Consider the following 15126-nt stretch of genomic DNA (forward strand, 5'->3'; position numbering starts at 1 on the left):
TGAATTGATGGGTCAGTTGGAGTGCCTTGAGAATCTGTCTGTGGCGTGTTTGTCTTGAAAACAAGGCCTCACCTCCTTTGGAAATATCTCCAGACACACGCCATCCCTACTTAATGGAGAACAAAAGTTCTGTGGCAATATAAACGCAAGGAGACCTAGGCGTACCACCCAGAAATTTCCAACATCTGGCTCAGAGTCCCCTATATGATTGAAGCCAGCTCATACTGGAGAAATTGACAGTCTTTTCTAAAACAAAAATTTAAAGTGTGACCGTTACATAAAGGGTGACCTGAATTCAAATCTTAACTCTCCCTCTTTAGCCTTAGGGTGGCACTCTGTGTAATGGGAATAATGGTACAACCTACCTCATAGCATTGTTTTTTAAGGATTAACTAAAGTATTTATTGTCATGCCTTGGCATTTAGTTACTATTAATTATTGTTACTAGTTACTCTTCATCAAGCGTCAAGCATAGGGATTTCTTGGTTTGCCCAACAACATCTCCTTGATATTAAATATTTGAGTTAAGATCCAAAGTCAGAAATTAGATGCCTAATCACACACTCTTCACTCTAGTGCTGAGTCTGCATCACACGAGGAGCTGGTTGTGAAGGAAATGATGCTTTTCCCACTCAAAACATATCATCCCTGGAAATATGCCAGTTGATGGCCGTGAAGCCAAAGGGCAAAAGCAATAAATAGTACCGGGCTCTGAAAAGAGGAACAAACTAAAGAGAATTCCAAACTCACGCCTGCCAAGTTTTCCCTTATTTGGAAGTAGCCCATATGAAATTCCAGAACTCTCTACAGGTCACTCTCAGTCTGTCCATTAGCTTTCCTGTTCGCTGTCTTCTTGTCTACTTACATCAACTTTTCTTAATATTTAAGAACTTTTCAGGAAATTCAGCTTTAGAAAGACAGCAAAGGAGCTTTGAATTGGCAAAAACTTCACATTTCAGAGGTGAGACTAATCTAAAGAAACACACTATTATCTTAGTAATTTCCAATTGTTCCTGGAAGCATTTTACTGCAGAGACCACTGCCAGCTATTAAGTAGAGGAGACTCGTTTTGGTTGCCAGAATTAGCTGAAATTAAGATCCTTTGACATCTTCCTACAGAAAAAAGTCAGTTTCAGTACAAACAATTCAGAATTTAATAGATTATGACAGGTTATAAAATTCTATGCATTTGAAAGAAAAGCTTTGCTGGTGGAATAATGTGTTTCTAATTTACACATAATAGGTCCGTGAAGCTATGACTAGAAGGACATTAAAGTAATGAGGAAATTCCAGTTATAGACACTTTCTGTAGAGATCTGAAAGATTATGATTAGGGCAGTCATTTCCCCGAGTACCGTATGTAGCTAAAGCCAAAACGAAGGTGGCTAGGACAAAGAAAGGAGACTGGAAGGGCAACAAACTCCAGTTTAGAGAGTAGGGAAAGCATTTTTGGGATAGCTGTTCCACCCAGAGGTGGGGGATTTTAGTAAACTTAATACATACTGTATCACTTGAATAGCCACCAAGGGCCCAGCCCTGGATGATTGTCCGCGAATGAGGAAGAAGCATCAATGCCATGAGCAATTAGAAAGGCAATGTGGTTTTTGTGGATAAAACGCTTCCTTCCCCGATAGAAAAGAATTCTCCTTTGCTTTGATTCTTTGTCCCCACTGTCATCCAGTCAAGTCACCCTTCTCCATCCTATCCATGATATCACCATGCAAAATGGACCCACTGAATGCTTTCATTATTTAAATAACGCTCCGTGCTACTACTTATTTAAACTATGTGCTCAGTGGCAAAGAAAATTTGGAGTGTCTCATTTGATATGGCTTTGGGCAGACGTTCGCATACAGAGAACATACAAACTGATACAGAGGTAGGGAAAGCGACTCATGCAAAAGAGCAGAGAACATGGTGGTAATAAAAGGCACATGCTTCACTTTACCGCCAATTAGTCTTTTCCTGGCCTTTTTTTGAGATCGGTTTCTCAGGTGGAAGTTGATATAAGTTAGATGCTGCATCTAACATCTATTAGTAGTCAATACTGACTACCCAGGTGTTAGACGATCTGGCCATTTTGTTCTTTTTTTAAAAAAAATTTCTCCAATAAGAGTTTCATGGCGCTCGTTTACTTTCTTTCTGTCTTCAAAACAAATATGTATATTTTTGAGTACCCTCTTCATGCCAGGCATGTTCTAGGTACTGAAGAACAAGATTCCTGGATCCTTAGAACTTCTATTCTAGGAGTAGACGTGGGAAGGTGGGAGATAGTCAATTCAGAAAATAAAGTAATTTTTTGTGCCTCATTTTCCTCATGTGTCTTTTTGGTCTGTTGGGATCTCTTCTACTAGAGAAGCCTTTCTTAGCTTTGGCATTTCCTTAGAATGCAAAAAAAAAAAAAGGAAAAAGAAAAACAAAAACGTCAGTCACCTCTTATCTAGAACCCTGCCATTGGGCCAGTCTGAGAAGACGATGGATTTACAATTTAAAGGTCATCATATAACCGCAGAAGAGTAGAAAAGGTCCAAATAAAACAAAGGAACGTTTATGTCAGTTTTGCTCTTCCAAAGCCCATTTCTTCCTCACTTGTTCAAGAGGCATAATATTTGGTTTCAAGATACTATTTCTTTCTTCATCCTCCATAATGAAGAGTATCTTTGTGACACTAAATAGCTGGGCAGTCAATTCAGCTAGAGAAAACAAACCCAGCCACAAGTTGTTTTGCATCAAATAAAAAGGTAATCTTTTTACTTTTACTCTTTCAGCTGGTCTGTAATCTTGGGGTGTTTTGGAATCCATTTGTCTATAACTCAAATTTTCTTCAAGAAAGAACATGATAGGATTCGTTCTTATCCTTCTGTAGCCATGTGCTTTCTTCATTAATAAAATTTCCAGAAATAAGATCAGGAGCTGGTGGCCCCATTCATTTAGAATGTACCGTTTTCCACTGTACTCAGTAGAAGTTCTTAATACAATAACATGAGAATTTTCTTGGTATAGCAGGACAAAAATCTGGGTTTTTGCTGTTCTCAGCATCTTCAAAACTTGAAATTTTCAATTCCACTCGAAGTAAAATCATATTCTTGTGAACAAATTTTGGACATAAACTTGGGTTATTGGGTAATGAGGGGTTGAAGTTACTTCAGTGATTTTTAACATAAAGAAACAGTCCTGGTCTATGGTTGAAAAAAAGATAAACTATTGTCACTGTTTGGGCTTTCAGAAAACTAAACTCCCAATAGACCAAAATTTGGCCTCCGGACTGGTCTGTGATTTCTTCCAGAGGGAGGCCATGTACAGATAATCATATTTATTTCCTTGTATAACCTCTCACGTGAATTTTAGACTTGGAAAGAATCATAAAGGTCAGTTAGTGTTATCGCCACTCCTCCCAAGTCTAACATTTGTATCTCCTAAAGGACCAAATGTAGTTACAAATAAATCGTCAGCTTGTGATACATGAAAAATTCATAACACAGATGTATGCCATGAGAAGTATACAGAGAAGCAATGGAGAAACAAAAGTTGTAAAAAATATTGCAAGTGGTCAACTGCATATCAGCAACCCATGGTATGGGAGGTACATAACTAAACTGGCTGAACTCTATCCATAGCTTCGCCATGACAATTAGAATAAAAACACCTTCTTTGAAATAGAAGTTCCCAGCCGAGTACACTGATGTTATTTGCTGCCATGTTTCTATCATCCTTATTTCTTAAAAGTGCCTATACAGTTTCTGAAATCTACACTTCAAAGTGATGATTTTGAAAGTAACAGTATTTCCTTATGCGTATGTACTTTGAGCCGAATAATTAATTTGCTTAATATTTAACACATACCTATTAGCTACAAGATACTTAGAAGCAAAGTGAAATGCTGCAAATTGATTCCCATGTATGTAGTAAGGAATACAAGAAGTCTGAAGGGAATTTCTCCCAAAGTTCTAAAATGCACATAGCTTTGACCCTGCAATTCCTACATCTAGGAATTTATCCTAAAAATACAAATTATAATAAAGAAATGGGAAGTAATCCAAAGGGCCAATACTAGCTGTTAAGGGAATTAACACTACCTTGTTCTAACAAATAATACCACATCTCAGTGGCTTAACACAATAAACAATTTCTTTTTCTCTCATGATACAGTTTTGGTGGTTGTTTGGTGGCCTTCCACGTGGTTATGTAGGGACCCTGGCTCTTTTTGTCTTGTAGTTCTACTATCTTTCAGAACCTCTAGACCCCTGCATTCATCGGACAGAAAAATGATGGGAGAGTGAAGAGGATGCCTGGACTTGTTATGGGCTGGATATGGTTTACATCATTCTGACCACATTCCATTGGTCAGAACCTGGTCATGTGGTCACACCCATCTGCAAGGGATGCTGGGAGATGTAATTTTCCACTCTGCCCAAGAAGAGGAAACAGGGTTGGTGAGCATCTAGGCCATCTCTGACACATTTACAGATTGGTTAAATAAAGTACGGTACATCCATAAATAAGACACTTAATGCATCCATTAAAAGTGAAGCTGTGGAAGAATACTTAATGAGGTAGAAAAAAGTTATGCTACATTGAATGGAAGAGTCAGATGACAAAACATTTAGATTATAATCCTGACTGTACAAAAATAGATATATTTTGTCAAAAATATATATTTATAAATAAAAATCCTAGAAGATATACATTAGTGTTTCTTTCTGAGTGATGGGATAAAAGGATTTTCCTTTTCTAGCCTGTGCTTTTCTATATTTTCCCAACTTTATATTGTAAATATGCATCACATTTTATAATCAGAACATTGTTAAAAATAATGTTAGCTGAGAGGAGTGCTCTCTAATAGGAATGTAATATAAATCATACATGCAATTTTAAATTTAAAAGAATAATATAGTTATTTAACTTAATATATTCAAATATTATTCCAACATGCAATCAATAAAAATTAAAATATGAAAAGTTAAAATGTTAATAAAAAATGTGTACTTCTTTGTATTTATAAAGTCTTTGTAATGTGGCTGTATCTTACACATACAGCAGCCCTCAGTTTAGACCAGCCACATTTCAAGCGCTCAATAGCGACATGTGGGCGGTGGCCACTGTATTGGACAGAATAGCCCGAGAGTGTGAGAGGTGGCCTGGGGGGTCGGTTGGGTAAACGCCTGAGACAGCTTAGAGGAAGATGGTATCTCAGGCCTGTGGTGATTGGGAAAAGATTCGTGAAGGAGGTGGCTTTGGGATTGATATTTGAAGGATATTACTAATAATACCATTGAAAACCATCGTATTGATTAATACCTAATATTTAGTGCTTGCGTGGCATATGCCTGTCATGCCGCTAGGGGTCGGTAGAGAGGCAATGAACTTTCTGAATAGGTAGAAGAACAGCAACAGCAAAAGCAGAGACCTGGAGGAAGCACAACACACTTGCAAGTGTTTGGGGGAGGGGAATTGGAACAATAAGGTATTGTACTCTCAGGAAAGTAGCAGAAGAAAAGGCATAAGGCCAGTTAGAACCACGTTTAGAAGCACTTCGAATGTTAAGGGAGGAACTTTTTACTTAGTTCAGTGAGAAAGTGTTGTAATACTAACACAAAACACTTCCTAAGCACCTGTGGCAGGTGCTGTTCCAGTGCTTAACATGCATGAACTCCCTGCGAGATACATACTGATATTGTCCCTATTTTACAGTTGAGGAAACTGAGGCATAGGGAGGTTAGGAAACATCCCAAGGTTACACACTGTGGAACAATGTTTGGCAGAGCTTGGATTCCAACCCAACTATTTCTGGCTCCAAAATCTACTCCTTAACCACTCATAAAGACCAGGAATTTTGGAACCAGAGGCCCAGATTCACATCCCACGCTCTTCACTCCCTCACTGGAACTTGACACAGTTCCCCGAAACTCTGGGAGCCTCAGCTTTTTCCTCCCTGAAGACAGTGCATATCCTGTCTATCTCATGTGTCATCGTGTGGATGTAATAACACTGGGCACAGAAGCACCGATTATACTGTCTGGCATAGAGCAGATGCTGATAAATGCTGGTTGCCCTGCAAAATGCCATGGGGAGTCATTTCAGACCTTTAGGCAGGGGAATAGGATGATTGGACTTACACTTTAGGAAGATTTATGCTGGAAAGACCCATCTTCCCTGATTACTCAGCTGGATAGATTGGAGCTGGGAGAGATGTGTTAGGAAGATATTGCAATAGTCCGGATAAGAGGTAACGAGGGCCTGTGCTGGGACAACGGCAGGGAGAATGCAATTGTATTATCTAATAGTAGGATGTCAGAGCCAGAACAGGCCCTATGGATCATATAGTCCAAACTATCCTCATTTTATAGAATAAAAGGGCTGATATCCAGACTTAAATGACTTATCCAAGGGTAAGTCATGAGACTACTCCAGATCTTCTAGTTTCCTTGTTCACTGATTTTTTTTTCTCTTACCTCATAGACAGTGTTGATGCTAAACATCAACACTAGAATTTTCCATTCTTAATAGAAAAACAGAGTATCTCAATTTTGTCTAAATCATATACTTTCTACTCTTCAATAGCATCCATGCACATTAATCTCGTTTGATCTTGTCAGTGGCAATTCCCCCAACTCCCTACCCCCAAAGGAAGTAGGCTGGAGCTAAAACAATTACCACACTTCATATGGGTAAACTGAGGCACAGGGGAAGATGACACTTATTTCTGGCTCAAATCCTCACACATTTACTTTTAAATAAGTTTTTTAAAAAATTGAAGTTTGTTTTGGCTTTGAAATGTTACCAAAATGTTGAAACAGGAACAGTATTCATAAAACTTCATACTGAACAGAATTTCATGCGACAAAGAGGCTTAGACTTTTCAGGTCATTCAGCTCTTAAAGGTTAATGATTAGGTTCACTTGAAATTATGTGCAAAGAAACACTATTGTATTATCAATGGGAAATTGGATCTTTGTAGTTCGGTTTTAAACAGTGAAAATATAGAAAATTTATAAAAGTAACACTTTTCTATACTTTGTGAAAGTATAGAAGTTAGGAAATCTTTCTGATATTCTATCTCTTTCCATCACCCGATCAGAGTGGAGGAAAGAAAACCAATGTTTATAGAATTAGTTTTCCTGCGTATGAGGAAGGCTAAATTTTACCACACGAGGGCGCAGGAAACGTCAGATGATTTTTCAGATAAAGGACACTAGGTGGCGCCGCTCTGCTAGTTTTGTTTATGTCTGTTTTTAATTTCTTATTTTTTTATTCCTTTGTTTAGTAGCAATGTTAATGCGTTAGCTTCAGTCATGTAAAAAAGACATTTTTGTTTTTCTATATTTTTCATAACATGTCTGGGTTTGTCATGCCTTTATAAAATTATGATAAAAGCAGTAGAACTATAATAATTATTCATCTCAATGTATTTTTCTCATTGTGCACAGATTGTAGTTTGCTTTTGCAGTAATTTTCAGGACATTCAAGGATTAGTCCAGATTGAATTGTCCTTTTTGGTCTATCATTGTCTCAGATTCTTTAGGTTTTGGTTAAAGGTTTCATTTTAGTTTGATTTTACTTTTTTAACTTTTTTTTTTTTTTAAAGTGTGTTTTTCCAGGAACCGTCAGCTCCAAGTCAAGTAGTTGTTCCAATCGGGTTGTGGAGGGCGCAGCTCACAGTGGCCCACGTGGGGATTGAACTGGCAACTTTATTGTTAAGAGCTGTGCTCTAACAAACTAAGCTAACTGGCCGTCCCATAGTTTGATTTTAAAAGAGACATAATTCTGAGTACTATTTGAGCCCCCCAAATGTAACATAGCTCAAACTCTGAAAATAAAAACAGGTATCAATGAAGGAAATGAAAATGGATTCTCCTATTTGTATTTCTGTAAGGAGGAGTTTCTCCAGCATTATTTAGTTAACGAGTTGTATGTCTGAGTTATAACCCTGTCTGGAGTTTGCATTCCTAATTATGAAAATAAGAAAATTATAAAAATAAATAAATGCATACAAAATAAAAATAAGAAAATTTCTCTACATATCCTCAGAGACCCTTTTCAAATTTGAACAGCTGTGATCTTGTGGGTATATAAACACAGTTGTGCCCCCTGCTTTCCCCGTACACAATTCTTGAACACATATAGTATATAAGCTACGACATAAAACAAATCTGGATAATCAGTGACACAACGTATGCAGCTGTGAGCCCCAGCTAGCTTTGCAATGCATGTTACTCAACTGGAGTTACTGTGAGAATGAAATCTGAACACAGAGAAATAAGCTGACTGCTCTGGCAGAATCACACCCATGCAACAGGACTTGTTCAGCATAGTGGATCTGTCTGTTGGGAGACTGTGAACCCAACTCTGTCTCCATCTCTTTCTGGCGGAGAGATGCTAATTCCTTAATTGGAAAGTAGGCATTGAGCACCATGGTGGGATTATGGACAGGCAAACGCCAGGCACTGGGGAGCTCAAAATGCAGAGGGACACCAGGTGTCTGTTATGGAAGAGCTAGTAATAAAGAGGAACAAGTGTTCAAAGAGATCAGGTCAGCCTTGGCCTGGCCTTAAACCCTACCTAGACTTTCACCCACAGTCGTCATCCTGAGGAGGGATGGTAAGTCACCCCTGGGACTGGCTGAGTTGTGGGGAAATCAGTGGAGTTGGGGTAGGGAAGGGCAGGGGAGGGTAAGGGAGAGATAGTGACGGAATTGTTGACATTCCCTGACAACTAGCAGCAAATGTGAAACATCACAATCATAGGTGTCTTATTTTCTCTGAAATATATGGCATTCACATAAATATATTAGGTTCCCATAGGCCTTCACTAACCTGGAAGCTAGCGACATCTAGAAGTCTGCAAGGCAGGGGACAGAAATGGAATAAAAATCCTTAAGTCATGCCATCCTTGATGATGGCCCCTAGAGTTGGTTAAAACTCCAGTGTGAGATCATCAAACCCAACGGTGTGTAGGAAACCCCTTCAAACACCAATGTTGGAAATATGGAGTTCTTTTCTTAGCCCTTATGAATACAGACAGAGATAGCTGACCACCTCTGTGCAAGCTATGCCAACTGCTCACTAAGGTACCGTGGCTCAGTGACTTGCCCAAGGCCATGAAACATATTAATGTCACAAAAAAATAGCACAAACTCGGAATAATTTCGTACCTGGTATCATATAGGCGTGGGCGTACGCTGTATGAACAAACTGTCTCTCTAGCGTGTAGCTACTTAATTGAAGAAGTGACTGAAAGGAGTGAAAATAGATTAGGGGCAGGCCTCGTTGCGTCGCTGTACTTCTGAGCGACAAGCGTGGTGGTGTGGCAAGTGGAGCCCCAGCTCTCCTGGGGCAGGTTTGTGGGGGGCTGTGGGACGACAGGAGGTTGGGAGTGCGTGGGACAGAACCTGAGTTGGGAAGCTGAGGCAGTGAAACAAGGGGAAGGGAGGAAGGTGAAGCAGCAGCCGTTCAGGTGCGAAAGTTCGTGAACTAAACCTTCGTAAGTCAAGAATGGCTCATTAGGTCCAAGATGGTGGCAACAGTGGCAATTGGCAAAGGTGTGGGACACTAGGAATGAACCGGGCCTTCTTTCTTAACGCGGTGATTCCCAAAGGGGTGCCCCAGCACCCCGGCGCTGAGGGATGTTAATGGACGGGAAGAACAAACGTTTCTGCATCAAGTGAGTTTGGAAAATGCTGCATGAGACAAAGTCAACCAAATTTCTTTCCTGTCAGGAGACTTTAATATGCCACCATATCTTATAACTCCTTAAAAGGAGGATGCATCATGCAGGGTTTCTCAAATTTTTTGAGTTCAGAACTTTTTTTTTTTTTTTTTTTTTTTTAAATCATAGCGGATCTCAACACACATGTTCTGAGGAGTACCTCTTGGAAAACAATATCCTAATGCATCCTAATTTATTTCAGATTAAATTCTAGTTCAGCAAGTTTCAGTGTGGGATTTTCAGGAGAAAAGAATTGACAGAAAAGTGAAAGATTCATTGAACCAACTTTTTTGGTCACGTGCAAGCTACACCAAGGTTCTATTGTTTCATTTACTTAAATCATTTGTGGGCAGAGCCACACTCTTAAAAGGAACAGTGGCCCCGTGTTTAGGTGATTTTTCTCTCCGTCAGCTGTGCTAAATAGTTCTATCCCCTCACAGTGGGCCTTGCGTGAATGGTGCCACTGCCTTGGAACCTGGTGTCACTGTCTGTGGCTGTCAGTTGAAGCATAGCTTCTGCTATGAGAATAAGAAGAATAAATACAGTTCCCGATTTCCAAGTCAAAGACAGTACGAATTGATATTACACAGTAAAATGCAATGAGATTAAATCAATAACATCTGCAATAAGGCATAATGAAGGTAAAATTATATCTCTGGCTTCCTGAACAGCTGTGAATCTATTTTTAATGATCTTCATTTTTGGCAGCCAGCTAACAACTTCGAAAACGTCCTAGAAATTGGCTTGTTAAGCAGATGAGCACTGCAGTGGCTCCGAATGTCATTAATTTCACCTGCCTGATCCATCTGCATGGGCGATATGGAAGCACCACAGACTCGTCGCCCCCCCTCACCCCACTGAGCACCCCACTAACTGGGCCTTGGGTGGCCCCGGCAAATGCTGGAAACAGCGAGGCAGGAGAGCTGGGAGGAGAGGGGCTCTCTTGGGACGATCACGGGGTTGTTGAATTAGGAGAGAAAGGAAAAGTCCTCACCTCTGTAATAGCAGTTGCGGCCCATAATTGGCTGTCATGTCTGCATGGTGCAACTGGAACCTCATCACCACCGTCAAGCGCAAGGCCTTCTAATGATCCCGTTTGCCAAGGGGGCACTTTAGTTCCACGAGACTGCTCTGCCCAGGACTTGGTCAAGGTCATACCACCAGCTGATGCAGGAACCAGGACTCAACCCAGGTCTTCCCATTCCAAAGCCAAGGCCATTTCCATGGCCCAGCAGGTCCTCTGCTTGTTTGAATAGCAGCTGTGGGGAAGGCACTGTGAAAAAATTGAGATTGAGGAAATGGGAACAGTCAGGATTATCCATGTTTTTCTCAGCTGCCTGGCTCCTTTGCATTTTGCGGCAGCTTGTACTGGGAAACAGACAGTTGATCCTGTTGGCTGATTGTTTTGGGCTCTCCTCACTTTCCTGGACAGGCAGAGGGGAATGGTGGGCAGCATCCCGCCACAACTGTACTTCCTGCTTCTCTGATTCCCAAGTCAGGCTTACGAGCCAGGAGGCTCAGCAGACCCCAGGCTCTGAGGGTCCCAAAAGCTTGCAGGTGAGAGTAGAAATTCACCATTTCAGTTCCCTCTTTGCCTGAGTGAGAGCCAAGAGAGGGCGAATGACTTCCTTATTCTTTCCATTGTAAGGGAAGATGTTTGTGCAGAAAATGTAGTTGCAGCTAAGATAAGTCATTGGTTAATGGGACTGACCCCCTGCCTAGAGGGCTTTCAGCACGGGGCAGGTCCTTTACCTGATCCTGAAGGATCTGACAATCATGGAGTTTAGGGTGCAGGGGTGGGGGTTGGTTTTTGGACTGGAGAGAAGAGCCAGGTTCCAGGAGAGTCACACACATCACTGTATACATATCTGCAGGTCATACATGTCACATTTGCATCATCTGTATTGTATACGGAGGAGAACAACTCAGAGCCTGAAGTTCCAGAAGCCACATTCCCTTGCTTGTTTGGGTTGGGGAGTTACCTTTGCTAACTAATTAAAGGCAAATGACCAAAGGCAGGGGACCAACACCCAAGGTGAGAGGGCAGCCACCTGTTGGTCAGATACCTACTAACAGACTGCATGGTGAGGTGCCATTCCCTGGCACCTCGGAGTGAAAGCCACAGAGCTGGGGAAGCAATTTGTCTTGTGGCACCGAGCAGATCAAATCCTGGGATGATGGCAGTTTTTGGAAGCTTCACTGTAAGTTTCCATTAGTGCTGGGGGCATCTGAAGAGCTTGAGTTAAATTAAAAAGCAGAGCTTAATGGTATTTTAAACAAGAAAATATTGTGTTTCTGAGGTAATTCTACATGTTAATATCTTTCTCCAAATGATAGCTTCTTAATAAACTGCATCTCACTGGTAGCATATTGTGATGCTGATAAACAATGGGATTTGCTGTTAAAAGGAATAACCACACCGGAAGCCTGCATTGGCTAATTTACCTTATGTGTTAACACCACACGTTTGGTATAGAATTTTCCCACCTGGCTGAATTGCTAAGCCAAGGCGCTGGATGGCCACAGATGGCATTCTGTCATAGGCTGCAGGTCTAGGCAAAAGGGCTCAGCTTTTAGGGCTGGGGGTTAATGGGGTGAGATGGTCACCACTGCTCCCCATCTGGGCTCAGGAACAGGCATCGATGATCACACTGGTATCTCACGAAAGCCACCACCATCCCCATCAGGAAAAAGAACCACAAAATTGTTTCCAAAACACCACACTAGTGTTCCTTACAATCAGAAGGTAGTTGACACAAACACAGTGAAACCTATTGCATTTAGGAGATGTGTCTGCTGACTAAGTTGATAGTTTATGGTGAGCTCTTCATAGAATAACACGAAGTCTACTTTAGGTGTTACTGTTGCTATTTGCTAGCTGTTGAGATTGGAAATCACGCTCCCTAAGGAATAATGGCTTGTCAAGCATTTGGAGTCCTTTGCACTCTTTCCTGGATGCCCTCCAAGGTGGTGCAATGTGGGGATTCTTAACTTGGGGTCTATGAACCCCCAAGTGGCCTCATGCCTAGAATTTGAGGGTCTATGATCTTGGATATGAAACAAAAATTGTATGTCTATTTTCACTACCTTCTAACTGAAACATAGTGTATCCTTCTATTATGAGTGTTGGCAACAAACCAATATTAGTATCTGTGATTTTGTCAATAATGGAAATCACAGATTTCACATCACATGACAAGTTGCAGACATCTTGTAAAAGCACATACGTTCATCTGGACTTTGAAATTACAGTAGTTGTCAGATAGCTGCTAGTTCTTGTTTGTTACTTAGTGTGTGATTATGGAAGCACATAGATTATTAGATCGCAAATTGGGTTTTGAAAAAATATTTTGATAACTGCACTTGAAGGTAATTGGTTCTCTTTTTCGTTCCATGTATAATATTTAAAATGTGATTCTGAGAAGAGCCCCTAGGAATAGAAAGGGCATTTCCTTCAGAGGAGGCGGCCTGGGTTATGGTCCTTGCTAAACAACTTTATCAAGCCCTTCCACTTCTTATTGTTTTTATTTTTCCTTTTTTAATTTTAAAAATTGAGACAGAATTGCAACAACCAAATCGCACACAAGTGTACCCTGAGTGCCGCAAATAACACCACCAACCCCTGTTCTTCTCCAGGGTAGAAACTGGGAGATGCAGAGTAAATGTGTAAAGATAACTCATTTTGTATGCAACTCCTTTCTTTGTACACACGTTAATTGTGAGATTTGGGAAAAACAAGACAAGCCAGGAACTCAGACATGGATGTACCACGTACTCTATCCGTTTGGCCGAACCTTTTTTCAATCTTTTTCTACACTTTCAAAATGAAGAGATTAGGGCGGATTATGGCTAAGGATTCTTCCAGCTTTCAGACCCTGTTTTTGTACCTCCTTTTGGCCCTGCTGTGTTGTTTTGCACAAAGCTCTGCTTAGACTCAGTTCCAGGTCTCCCATCCTCACAGACTGGCCTGTCAAAGTCCTGAGAACACATTTTTCTCAATTCCATCTGTTTATATCTACCAAAAAAAAAAAAAAGAAAAAAAGTTTTAAATTGGCCTGGAGATCTTACCTGATTAAGCCTTGTGGGCAGACGATCTAAAAAGGAACACTATTTTCTCGTCTTCAATTATATTTACAACATTATGGCAACCAAGCAAACTATAATGAGCTGGGCCGATGCATAGAGGACTGAAGTTTTTGAAGTGCAATCAACAGAAAACTCCTTTAAAAAAGAAAATCCATGTTGTTTTGTATGCCCTAGGGAACAATGCAAGGTCTTATTCTAAGGTGTTCACTTTGCCATTCTCAATGCTGAATTCTGAAAACAAACAAACAAAAATTCACCGTCACTTTAAAATTTCACCAACTCAAAACAGCTTATTCCCACGTCTGTAAAGGATTGGAAAGATAAAGGAGGAAAGGGTTCAGGGAGATAAAGGACTAGCAATAAATCCTCAAATTGTGTAAGTACAGAGTCCTGTTAACAGAGTTTATTTGAGGATCTGAGTTCTAACTCCTTGACTCTTTCTCTCATCTTTATTAGATTAGAACATAGCACATACTAACTAGAGTCAGAAATGACACAAAGGTTTCTAACACAAAGGCGGCACCACAAATACATATTTAATGTGAGAAAAGAAATTGTAAATTACATATTATATTATTCTATTTTATGCTATCCTCCACCCCCACATACATAAATTAAAAAAAGAATCTTCCATAGTTTATCCCCCGACCTTTCTCGACATCAGCTAAACCCCGTTTTGCTTTCAGCCTGTTCCTTTGTTATATAACCACACTCTCCGTCCATCCTTTCATTTCCTTCCAAGCGCTTTCCATCACGGTCGTGGTGTCTGAACCGTATTACACCTACTGGTGTGTGTTACTGAAGCAGTTACTGTTCTCAGCCCAGCACATCTTTTGCTTGCAGATGCTTTAGAGTCTGTTGTTTGGGAGCTAAACCCAGAAATCTGCACATTCATACCTAATCTGTTATAGCCCTGCCACCCAATTCTATCCTCTCCAAACAAAATCCTTTCGGTGAAAAGAAGACAATACCCCTGTTTCATAAATAATTTTCCCCACCAACCTTAATCTGCTGTCTATGAATATTAATGAGTCTCATCGATTCATGTCTTCATTTTTATGTCCAATATTAGATACCTTCCCAGAAAGCTAGCTGTCAAGGTTTCAAAGAATCTATCTCACTTTCACATTAAATTAGCAAAATTAAACAGGCTGACTTCTTTGGCTTGTAGATTTCAAGAGCTACCCCTTTTGCCTTATGCTCTGATTTCTTTCACATTGTTTCCCAATTACAGGTGGATCCTTGCAGGAAGGAAAGATAGGTCACTTCATTTTTGCCTGTTCCCAGCCATTGGTGACTGGTAATTAGTGACCCGATACCATGGAAAATTTTCAG

General features: G+C 40.4%; 1 long non-coding RNA gene across 2 annotated transcripts in view; it reads right to left on the minus strand.

The window, feature by feature from the left end:
- The window catches only part of LOC141573211 (uncharacterized), a 221010-nt gene that overhangs the window by 38869 nt on the left and 167015 nt on the right, over positions 1 to 15126 (minus strand). For both annotated transcript variants that reach the window (XR_016021050.1, XR_016021051.1), the window contains 2 exons: positions 13774 to 14022; positions 10700 to 10978 (listed from right to left, as the gene is read on the minus strand). This is a non-coding gene — a long non-coding RNA (uncharacterized LOC141573211). The remainder of the gene's footprint in view (positions 1 to 10699; positions 10979 to 13773; positions 14023 to 15126) is intronic.

The sequence above is a fragment of the Rhinolophus sinicus genome, chromosome 4, assembly GCF_057876585.1.
Source record: "Rhinolophus sinicus isolate RSI-liver-muscle chromosome 4, RSI-T2T, whole genome shotgun sequence".
Lineage (NCBI taxonomy): Eukaryota > Metazoa > Chordata > Mammalia > Chiroptera > Rhinolophidae > Rhinolophus > Rhinolophus sinicus.